Below are 12,189 nucleotides of genomic sequence, written 5' to 3'. Positions count from 1 at the left end.
TCAAAGAAGGAAATTTTAATTTTAAAGGAACTTACGTAACGAGTCATAATTTCAATATTTTAGACAAACATATTCTAGACAAAATATACATGAAAAGTTTTGGTATTCGGCCATTCCATGTTCAGCTTCCGGTCAATCAGGAGTGAATGGTCCATAGGCATTGCTTAGCAACAATTAAAGAATCTTTGCATTACACGAGTTATAGACGAACATGGTTAAAATGATCCGAAATTGCAAAATCGGAAGTGTTCTTTATGGTGAAAAAAAAAAGAAAAGAAAAAAATAGAACAGAAAATAAATTAAATCTTGTACCTTATAAAAATACTCCTTGAATACTGGCAGATTCTCTAGTGGTATCCTATTGCAGAAATGTTAAATGAACATACTTTTAAAGTTCACACACACTAAAAGACTTACACTAATATTTCTATAATCACGATTTAACCATGCTGCAATCACTGACATTATCAAGTATCATGTGACGTCATCTACCATAAATTACGTCAGGAGTAAAATGATAATAATAAAAACCACAGAGGCCCGTCCAAGTGTTTGTGTGTATTATAACTGTAATGTCCAGTGAATAGTCTTACGCATATTTAATATATGTTTGTCTCTTATTCAAATAATAGTTTTTTCCCAGTTTTTGCATGCCAGTTTTCAGGATTGCAATGCCGTCTGTGCATTTCCAAAACTTTACATGAAATAATTAACATATTAGCCTCGAACTCATGACGATCATAATTCAAAGGTTTCTCCCGTTGGTAAGTCTAAATGCGCTTACTAATTATTAAAATAAGCTTCCTATATATAGAAGAAATATGCACATTTTTTTTTTTCATTTAATAAAATAGATCTACCACGACTTTAATACGCCATGAAACACACGTGCATTTTCCCGCCAAAATCAACACTGCCAGCATTTGGATAAACCATCGGTACCTAGAGCCACAAAACTCGAGATTCGGAATTATTCTGACAGACGCGGCACGGCAGCGATATCACCGATGTAACTCTCTCTCTCTCTGTTGTTTTTGTAATGGGTAAGTTTTAAGTTAATCTTGCCCCGTACATATTTTTTTTGCGACTTTGAATATGAAATGTGACATCATACTTCACTGTCAGCGGTCTTTTACCGTTCATTAGTGGTGGTTTAATGGTACGAGAAAGGTACTCTTCGTATTACAATATTCCATGGGACCGGAATAAACATTCTGCGGTATATATATTGGTCCGTGCTTCAAATGATTTCCTTGGGTTTTATTAATCTGAAGAGTTGGGATGTTCGGCAAGCATGGTGTCGGACATGTAATGCACGTTCGCTTTATTCCCGACAAAACTTTAATGCGAAGATTCGGTCAGTATCTCGGGTGCTAGGTAAACTGCCTAGATATGTAAACAAATGTTGGCATATTACCAGACAGACACGATTTCATGGCACTATTAAAGCAATGAAAGAATGCAGAATTTATCTTGAATATTCATAATTTTAACATGTCTAAAACAGTGTGGAATGATGCTAATTTCACTTGGGTAATGATTACATTTTACTCGAAATTTATCATAGATTCCCTGTGTAAAATCTCAAAGTTTTATAGTTTGTAGCATCGACTGTGGCATGTTCAGTCAAAAATCTAATTTGATATCTGAAATAATGCGGTATTTATTTCATAAATCAATATATGTTCATATACCAACCATGAGGGATAGGCTTTATTGATTAGAATTTTCGACAGAAACTGCATTACAACCGAAATGTTAGTTATGATATTAAGCTGTCCCGTCGCAATCAGACGTTGACATAGATCTTTAAATTTGGAACCCCGCAAAATTAGTTCTTAGTTTCAGCATCTGATCATGAAAATGAGGCATGCCCAGAAAGTCATCAGTCACTGTATATTAGAAACCACAAAGCAGAACCTCATCATTTTTAAGCTTTAATGACGTCACGAATAATGCGTCACAATTCTTGAAATCGTAACTTTTCAAAAATAAACAAAAGTTTCTTTGACTGTAATCGGCTTGGGATGTTTGCAGGTAGTCTTTAAGTATAGGTTATAGATCATTTATTGAACTTCTAATGCAATTAAGTTTGACGAAACGGATCGTAGCGTATTGAAGGCAAAACTTAATGCATTAGTTCAATAAGTGTATCTATAACCGACTTATAGTTTAAACGCCCCATTTCATTTCACTGACAGGTTAAAGAAACAAAAAGCTCGCTCTGAAGTAAACTAAACCACGCTTTCTTCAGTCTGTTGGAATTCATTGGCTAGTCTTATCTTCACTCATGATGGAGAAGCACATGTTTACTACAACTTGATACAAGGTCATTTTAGTGCCAACACTTTTAGCAAAACTGTGGTTGATCCAGTGCTGGAAGATTTTAATTTAGTAATTATAAATATATAGATCTAGTAGACGGCGCACTTATCGAGTAGTTTGTAGATCACAATATTATATTCTTATTCAATGAAAATATAATATACAGGTTTAACTCGTAATGATCTAACAGTACAATTTTTAACTAGATGTGAAAGGTGTGTAACATGGTTTTATGACTCGGGTTAAATAATTTTTAAGATGTTTGCAACACAAACTTTTAAGAACCTTATGTGTATTTTTCACTTAGTTAGCCATAACACTGGCCTAGCTGAGTAAAATCCTAAAGAGAACACTTCACAGGCTATAAAACAATCCTCTAATGTTTTATGCTTCTAGGTCAAGTACATTTTAACATACATGTTTCACAAACGCTTTTTTTTGAGTAAGTCTGGACAAGAAGTCTGGTCTTGTGTAATAAAAAAAAAAAGTCAGTGGCCATAACTCCTACACGACTGAATGAATCCGGACGCAAAACCCCAGGTGCACAACTGCAGATGCTGACCAACATTCCTGTAAACTTTGGTGACTCTAGGTCAAATACTTTTGGAGCTACGCGCAACACAACTTTAAAATGACAAATTTTTTACTAAGTCAGGGGCCATAACTCCAACACGACTGAATGAATCCGGACGCAAAACCCCAGATGCACAACTACACATACTGACCAACATTCCTGTAAAGTTTTGTGGCTCTACGTCAAATACTTTTGGAACTAGGCGCGACACAACACTAAAATGACCATTTTTTACAAAGTCAGGGGCCATAACTCCTACACGACTGAATGAATCCGGACGCGAAACCCCAGGTGCACAACTACACATGCTGACCAACATTCCTGTAAAGTTGTGTTGGAGCTAGGCGCGACACAACATTCTCGGAAGGACGGACAAGAGCAAATCTATATGCACCCACCACTCAAGGGGGGGGGGGGGGGGGGGGGGGGCACAAAATGCAACTACATGTAGCCTATAAATAAAACAATACAAAGTAAGTACACCCTGGTTTATTTTTAGACCAGTAGAGATAATTGATTGCGAATGAAAGGTGCAGAAAGGTCCAACTTCAACTATGAAAGTACAGCTTCCATTGAAATGAAGTGAAAAAACACAATTTGATATTTATATATTTCGTTCGTTTATGACGTTCAGACGACACATTATATGCAGTCCCTGTTTTGGTGATTGCTCCGCCTCCTTGAATGTGGGAAATCTATAGTAGGCGGAACAATGAATTTTGAACTACTTCATGATTAAGTGGATCAAATTCTTTAGTTATGAAATAATATGTAAATAAGTTGGTTACTTTTTTGAAAATCCCTCGCTTGTCATTGGATAAAAACAATGTTTGAACAATAAATAATTGTTCAATCACCTTTCTTATTTGGTAAAAATTGTTAATGATAAATTTATGTTTTTTTTTTATTTTTTTTAAAATGTGATTTACTTCGGAATTTACAACTGGAAGCTGGATAAGGTATGGCGGAATATCAGTGCGGTGGTTTGGTAGTGTTAGATAACTGGTAAAATGAACGACTTGAATATTCTTCATGTTAGTTCTGCTTAGTGTTACATAAGATGAATGTTTTTTCTTTCTTGTGAAAGTTTTTTTTTTTTTACATTGATAATTGAGTTTCTGTTAGAGTTATCAGACGGTAAAAAATGACTAAAAACACTTATAATTTACTTGCCAACCTGTACTATTTCATAGTATATTAAGTGGGTGGTATATGATAATGCACAGATATCTATTGACAGAGCTTCAAGCGCCTGTGGTTAATGGTCCCTGTACCAAAGCGTTCGTTAGTTATGTATCGGAAACAAAGGGAACGGCCGGAGAGACGGACGGTACGATTAGTATAATTATGCTGCTCTTCTGGGGACATCATTAATATACATTTGTTGATATTGTTGTTACATACGCAGTTACACTTAAATGCGTCATACAAATATTCTGCTTTACTCTGCAAAATTAAATATCAGTAATTCTGTAAGTGTTTGTGCTACTTAAGAAGACATTTACATTGTTTATAGCTCTGTCCTAGCAAAATCCTTGACATATATAGGTTAACTTGCTATCGTTAAATAACTGATAAATGCTGAAAAAGTTTCATTTAGCTAAAGTTTCACAAGAAAAAATCCGATTTGACCACTTTAACCGCTTCTCCGATAATAATTCTACTTCGTGCGGATAATTCCTATTTATACAGAAAATTAATGTCAACGCCGATAGTTCTCAAGTATAAAACAGTCTCTTTCTGTCTCTTTGATAGCACTGAATGGTCATTACAGAACTCATTCGCATCACATTCTGTCGCATTAATCTTCATTTTCAGCACGAAATTCTCGAAATGAGCATAAACGTTTTGCATTTAGACTTTATCATAAGCTGCGACTGGTAGAATAGCTGACATCATGCGAAAGTTATTTGGTAAAAGATATTTGAAGTCATTAGGGTCAATACTGTTGTTTTAAATGTTTTTATCATACTGATGATTTTTAATCGGGCGGGAAATCATGGAGTGGTATGACTTGAATATTTTGCATTCAGACTCTATAATAAGGTGTGACTGATAAAATGTTAAACGCGATAAATATTCCAAATAAAGTGATTATTTAGTACTGATGCATTTTATATCATGTTCAAATACAGTTGGACCAAATACATGTACTTATACCTTAACTGAGTTATAGATCAAACTTAAGGACTAATTTGGTAAATGCAATAAAGATTTTTATTCATTCAAAAATTGATTCAATACTAGTTTGAAGAAGCCCACTAACCTGCCTAACACATCTAACCTAAGGAACTTAATAGTCCTCTGATAAACATGTTCAGCAAATTATAAATTTCTGCACTTACTGAAACAGTCTGGTATCCGCTAATCATTTCAGTCAGTATTGTCCGAAGTGTTTATGTGTGAAACAAAACATTTCAGGTTGTTTTGCGAAAGAAAATTGATTAATAAAACCATCTTTGAGAATTTTGATGCTATCAATAAAATTATCCGCTCTTCTTTGCCCATAACTGACAAGTCTAGTGTCAGCAATGACTGTTTTTGCCGACAGAAGATCAATCAAATAGGAATGGAATAAACAGTAATTAAGATAGCGATGTCCTACACCATTCTCTCGTTTTAATGTGTCTTAATCTTGTGTTAATGTCTATATGTGCGCCTGTCTTTTTCTTGTTTTATTGTTTACATGTGCACCTGCCTTTATCTTGTTTTAATGTCTGTCTATATGTGCGCCTGTCTTTATCTTGTTTTAACGTCTATATGTGCGCCTGTCTTTATCTTGTTTTAATGTCTATATGTGCGCCTGTCTTTATCTTGTTTTAATGTCTACCTGTGCGCTTGTCTTTATCTTATTTTAATGTCTTCATGTGCGCCTGTCTATATCTTGTTATAATGTCTAAATGTGCGCCTGTCTTATCTTGTTTTAATGTCTACATGTGCGCCTACGGATCGCAGGGTCGTGAGTTCGATCCTCGGGCGGGGCGTATGTTCTCCGTGACTATACGATAAACGACATTGTGTCTGAAATCATTAGTCCTCCACCTCTGATTCATGTGGGAAAGTTGGCAGTTACTTGCGGAGAACAGGTTTGTACTAGTACAGAATCCAGGAAAACTGGTAAGGTTAACTGCCCGCCGTTACATGACTGAAATACTGTTGAAAAACGGCGTTAAACCCAAAACAAACAAACAAACATGTGCGCCTGTCTTAATCTTGTTTTAATGTGTATATGTGCGCCTGTCTTTATATTGTTTTAATGTCTATATGTGTGCCTGTCTTTATCTTGTTTTAATGTCTATACATGTATGTGCGCTTGTCTTTTTCTTGTTTTAATGTCTATATGTGCGCTTGTCTTATCTTGTTTTAATGTCTTCATGTGCGCCTGTCTATATCTTGTTTTATTGTGTACATGTGCGCTTGTCTTTTTCTTGTATTAATGTCTACATGTGCGCCTGTCTTATCTTGTTTTAATGTGTACATGTGCGTCTGTCTTTATCTTGTTTTAATGTGTACATGTGCGCCTGTCTTTTTCTTGTTTTAATGTCTACATGTGCGCCTGTTTTTATCTTGTTTTAATGTCTATATGTGCGCTAGTCTATATCTTGAATTAATGTCTATATGTGCGTCTGTCTTTATACTGTTTTACTGTCTATATGTGCGTTTGTCTTTTTCTTGTTTTAATGTCTACATGTGGGTCTAGCCCACCCGCTTAGCTCAGTAGGGAGAGCGTTGGTCTACGGATCGCGGGATTGCGAGTTTGATATCCGGGCGGGGCGTATGTTCTCCGTGACGATTTGATAAAAGACACTGTGTCTGTAATCATTCGTCCTCCACCTCTGATAATTCATGTGGGGAAATTGGTAGTTACTTGCGGAGAACAGGTTTGTACTGGTACAGAATCCAGGAACACTGGTTAGGTTAACTGCCCGCCGTTACATGACTGAAATACTGTTGAAAAACGGCGTCAAACCTAAAAGAAAGAAACAAACAAACATGTGCATCTGTCTTTATCTTGTTTTAATGCCAATAATTATTATGTAAGCCTGTCTATCTTTTTTTTTTCATGCTGTTTTTTTTTTACCTGTCTTTTTTATATTGTATATTTTCTGTTCTATCTTATTAGGTAATATGGCGACTTTTCAGCTTTGATGGTGAAGAAAAATCCCAGGTTCCCCTTCGTGCATTATTTTATAACAAACGAGCACTTGGGTAGAACCACCGAGGCCCCATTTAAAAAAAGTCATTGTTTGCTTTCTCCCGACCATACTTTTTAAAGTTGGGTAGGTAGGTAGGTAGGTAGGTAGGCAATTCTTTTTTTTTGGGGGGAGGGGGATTATACTTTTACCAGATATATGATCGTTTCTTACAGAATATTTCTTCTGTAAAAATAAGACAAATCTGTATATGTTGTATAAAAGATGTAATTTAATAATACAGTTTAAACTTTCTTACTTATTATCTTGCTTACTTGAAATATATGCGGCACTTAAAAAAAAAGTTGACCAGCATTGTCCAATAAAAACTTTTGGGGTGCAGCATTTTAAGAGGATAGGTAGGGAGACAGCAAACAAACATATTTTAAGTTTTGACCCGACCTTCAGTTGATGAAACAAGTACTTAAAGTCTTACTTTAGCATTCAATAAAACTGTCTGAGTAATACTTCTTACGAATTTATATGAAAGCTATCACACATGGTTGTCTTGATTCTTTTTATCATGTATCTTTTGAAGCAGAGTTTTCTTTGAATTGAATATATCACGTTTAGTAACTACAAGTTTCTTTTTCATACGTTAATTAAGCAGAATAAAATGTATATGTCTTGTGTAAAATCAGGTAGATATCATATCATCTTAACCATATTTCGTCATCACCAGCTTCAATTATGAAGCACTGTAAGTTAAAGCTGAGGAAGCTCCCATGTTAAATGTTCAACATCTTTATTAAACAAAGTCAGAAATGTCGTTGTGGGAACGTTTTCATTTTTTATTCTAAAACCAAAGATATGGATAAATGTTTTCTGCTGCACGATAATCGTCGAAAATAAAATTTTACCATTCACACAACATGCATACAGCGAACAGGATCCTGCGAGAAACTGTTCCATGAAGCATTTCTTAATGGTCGGTTGGATAATAGATTACTTTCGTGTAGACTGGATACTTCTGCGTTGCTTTTTCACAATTTAAAAGACAGTAACCTTACATGCATAGATAAAAAATCGATCATATTTAAGATTGCGTAAGTGTTCCGTAGTATGACATGTAAATATAAATCAATTATATAATTGAGCCGCGCCATGAGAAAACCAGCATAGTGCGTTTGCGACCAGCATGTATCCAGACCAGCCTGCGCATCCATGCTGTTCACTTTCAAAGCCTATTGCAATTAGAGAAACCCAAAGCGAACAGCATGGATCCTGACCAGACTGCGCGGATGGGATTTAAGTGGTCGAGCACACAGCTCGGGAGGCCACATGGATAATATTCCGACAGTGAAAAAGGCTTTACTAATGTAACATGTAAAATTTGACTAACAGGAAACGTGCTACAAGAGACAATAGAGAGTTTGAGATTTCAACCTTCGCCTTCCCCTTCAACGTCTCTTGCGAAGTTAACGTATGAAGTTGAAGTTCGATTAAAGTTTCTTGAGATTTCAAACATTAGAATGAACCTTACTTCTTTTAAGCCGCCCATTCAATTTATCCGTAATTATGATCGTTTTTTCTTTCGTGCATTTTGATACCAATTGTCTGAAAGGGCAGGAATTTTACAAAAGGTTTTAAAAATGAAGAAATGAAAATTAAATAAAAAAAACACATTTCAATTAATATAATCATCGCATGGATATTAGAGCGATTACAAAAAAAAAAAAAAAATGAAAACGATAAAACAATGTGAACAATGTAAAAAACTCGTTAGTGTTGCTCCAAACATTCAGGTTTTATATAAAATTTGTCAGTATAGTCAGTATACAATGCACAATTGTAAATCATACATGAGAAGAAATAAAAATGATTATTACATACCTAAAATTATTTTCCATTGGGTTTCAATGGACCACGATCGTGCAATATTTTTCCATATCATGACGTTGAACGCTTTCATATCGGACTAGTCCCAATCCGTGACTCTAGTTACCTCCCCTGACGGTCCGTCCATTGCGGATCTCGTTTCTTTAGATTTTTGTTGATATTGTGTGTTTGTTTAAGGAGGTAGGTTACCTTGTTACAAGGGTGTAATTTAATGTTTTAACTGCTACAATCTCAGTTCCGTTTATCTCTGTCCCTTCAAGTACAATTTTTATCCAGGTTTGAAGTACATGACCCTCTTAAGGTATTTTATATAGAAAGAAGGAAAATAACGGATTTTAACATTTTCAGTGTATTTTGGTTTCATTGTTATCCGTAGAAGACTGCATAATTAATAGTTTTACTAGTATGCGCGTTAGCTTTCTAATAAAAGCTTAAAATGTATATGTCGCGGGGCTCGTGTTTCCATGGTAACGCATTTTCTCTCATTTTTCAAAATTATGTATGAAAACGGGGTTTTCGACGGCTTCAGTGCCATTCTGTTATTGACCAACATGGAATATTTGGGTAATATGTTTGGCAAAATACCAAGAACTTTACATAGTACTATGTTTTTCTTAAAGATTAGAGTAACCATGGCAACAGAGATGTTTAAATAGCTTATATGTTGCTTTTTATCGTAATGTCTTATAAAAAAATATTATATAAATTATCTTTCTTCTTAATGTAGCTTAAAACATCTTATTTCTAACGTTAGTAATATTTTCGTATGAATTGCAGTTAATTTAACAAATTTCACAGCTTAAATACTTACAGCAGTGCCGTCGTCTGACATTTTTATTGAAAAATCGTTCTGCGTGCTGCTGTTATTCTCATGGATATTGTTGAAATGAAAATAAAAAGCCGAAGATGTGTTCCTTAATTAGACCAGTGTCAACGCTTTGAATTTTACAATTAGACATATAGGTCACGGGCTTCGTTTCCATGGTAACATCAATTTAATTCAAGACACCACAATTTTATACTGAAATTTGAACAATTTTAGAGCTTAGTTTTAGTATTTAAGTAACAAATTATCAACGGAAACTGGGAAATAGGTATAAAAAATCAAACTGCCCAATTTTTTATTGTAAATGACCGTAATAAGTTACCTTTCAGCCAACTATATTCCAATCACATCAGTTACCATCATCCATTTTCTTACATTCCGCATAACATTTCAATATAATTACATAAAAGAAGCAAAATATTGATCATTTTTCAGAGCAAAAGACTAATAAAAAGTATTTCAGCAAATAACGGCTGTTTAAAAATAGTTCAAATAAAGAAAAAGCAAAGAATAACGTACTTTCAAAATAAAAGTTATTAATTTTGCGCGGTAACTGACACGTAACGTCATGACGTCAATGACGTCATTTTAAGGCAACAATGTTTTGAAGCGTTTCTGCGGCAATTCATTCATTATTTCTGCATTATTAAACCATTAAACATAAGATCGGAGGCAGGTTCTAGTTTTATTTCCAGAAGAATGGATATACAAACACATTTAGTTTGTCGTAAACGTCGTCGTAAATCGTCACGTTAGCTTCCGGTTGGACATGCGCACTTACAAATATCAAGGTAACCTACCTCCTTAATTTGTAAATTATGCAACATTTTGTTTTCTTTTACACTTTGATTAATCTGACCTATTAGATACTGGTACTAGTAATTTATCAGACTGAAATGAAATGAAAGTTATAATTACGTCATGAGTTGGACTAATATAGGACGTGGAATGTTTAACGTTGTAATGGAAAGAATCGCGTGACGTCCATGGCGTCCACGCGCACGTTGCGACAACAAGTTGACGTCATTTTCGCGGAAAATATTAATGCGCATCAGTTTGATTTGTTTATTGCGTTTTCGGAGAATTTTTTTCCGTATTTTTTCCTGTCTTTCATGACAGAACGATAATGTAGATATAAATTAATCATTTGATAGTGGATATGTAATAAAAAGGTTATCAACTTTGTATGTGGATATGTGCACTCGTTCTTTCGCGGACAATAGTTCTCTCCTAAAGTCGCGCAATATTACCACTGCAGAACTCGTGCATATATCCACATACAAAGTTAATAACATATAATTATCATATCAACGTGATAATGACACTCTGTATGACTCTGTATAATGCCAAACTCTCGGACAGCACAATATGATTTTAATATTCTTTTTTATAAGTAAAGCATCTGCGGATCCAGGAATTTTGGTTAGAGGGACACCAATATTAAAGAGGGGGTCACCCATTTCAGGGTCGGGGGAGGGGGAGGGGGTAGGGGTAGGGTCACATCGAGTTTCAAGACCGACTTTCTTTGTTAAATGTAAGAATCAAAGGGGGAATTAACCCACAATGTCCCTTGGTTTCGTGCATTTAAAAAAATGGAGATATCCCATACGGCTAATAGGAAACGTCTCTCATCATGATATCATAGATCTGAAATTGTCTGATACTTTAGAAGAATTTTCCGTCTTACTAGTACCATTTTATGTTTATAATTAAAACGCAATCGTAGTATTTAGTGTCCGACAGAAACAGATTGGTTTTATTTGGATGTGAAAATAAAATGTTCCACCAAATGATAATCGCGCGTACTAATTTATTTTTCAAGTAAAATGACTGTCATGCCATGTGCCTCCATCCAGATTTCAGTCTTTGATGCCGTGTATGTGGACAGAGTAGATGTAAAAAGAATGAAGTTTCGACTTTCGTGATATCACATCTTCAGACGTTCAAAACTTCACTTCATACGACAAAAAGGTCCATCTGGTATAATCGATACCGCCTGGGGACACAAATATGCCGTAGAAGTTAAAGTTTGAACAAAATCTCAAAGTTTCTCAAAATCAATTGATAACTTCATACTTCCAGGTTCAATTCAATGTATTTAGTAAAAATCATTAGCCATACAAAACTTCATTATTCTTATACCTATTGATAGTGTTTCGGATCAAATTTAATCTACTTATATATATGGATAATTAAATAACTTAATAAGCAGAAATCCTGAAACTAAGCTTTTTATTTCGCATAGTAATAAATAGAAGTCTTAGGCTTACGTGATATTACATGGAAAACTTTAGTAGCAACGTGTGATATAAATAAAATACACGCATATCGGTGACGTTTTACCCAAAATATATATGAGAGACGTTGAATGGGGAAGGCGAAGTTTGAAATCTCAAACTCTCTAATGTTTACTATGAAACTTTAAGGTGTAT

General features: G+C 34.8%; 1 protein-coding gene across 4 annotated transcripts in view; it reads right to left on the bottom strand.

Annotated features, from left to right (window-relative positions):
* LOC123535747 (glycoprotein 3-alpha-L-fucosyltransferase A-like) overlaps window positions 1-12,189 on the bottom strand; it is a 153,131-nt gene that overhangs the window by 75,166 nt on the left and 65,776 nt on the right. For 2 of the 4 annotated variants that reach the window (XM_053528079.1, XM_053528086.1), the window contains exon 1: window positions 313-438. The exons of the other annotated variants lie outside the window; for them this stretch is intronic. The gene's annotated coding sequence lies outside the window, so the exon portion shown is untranslated. Of the gene's footprint in view, window positions 1-312; window positions 439-12,189 lie in introns of those variants that run through there. 4 annotated transcript variants of the gene reach the window in all.

The sequence above is a fragment of the Mercenaria mercenaria genome, chromosome 17 (assembly GCF_021730395.1).
Source record: "Mercenaria mercenaria strain notata chromosome 17, MADL_Memer_1, whole genome shotgun sequence".
Taxonomy (NCBI): Eukaryota; Metazoa; Mollusca; class Bivalvia; order Venerida; family Veneridae; genus Mercenaria; species Mercenaria mercenaria.
The sequence above is the reverse complement of the archived record's forward strand: the minus strand, read 5'-3'. Positions and strand labels throughout refer to the sequence as shown.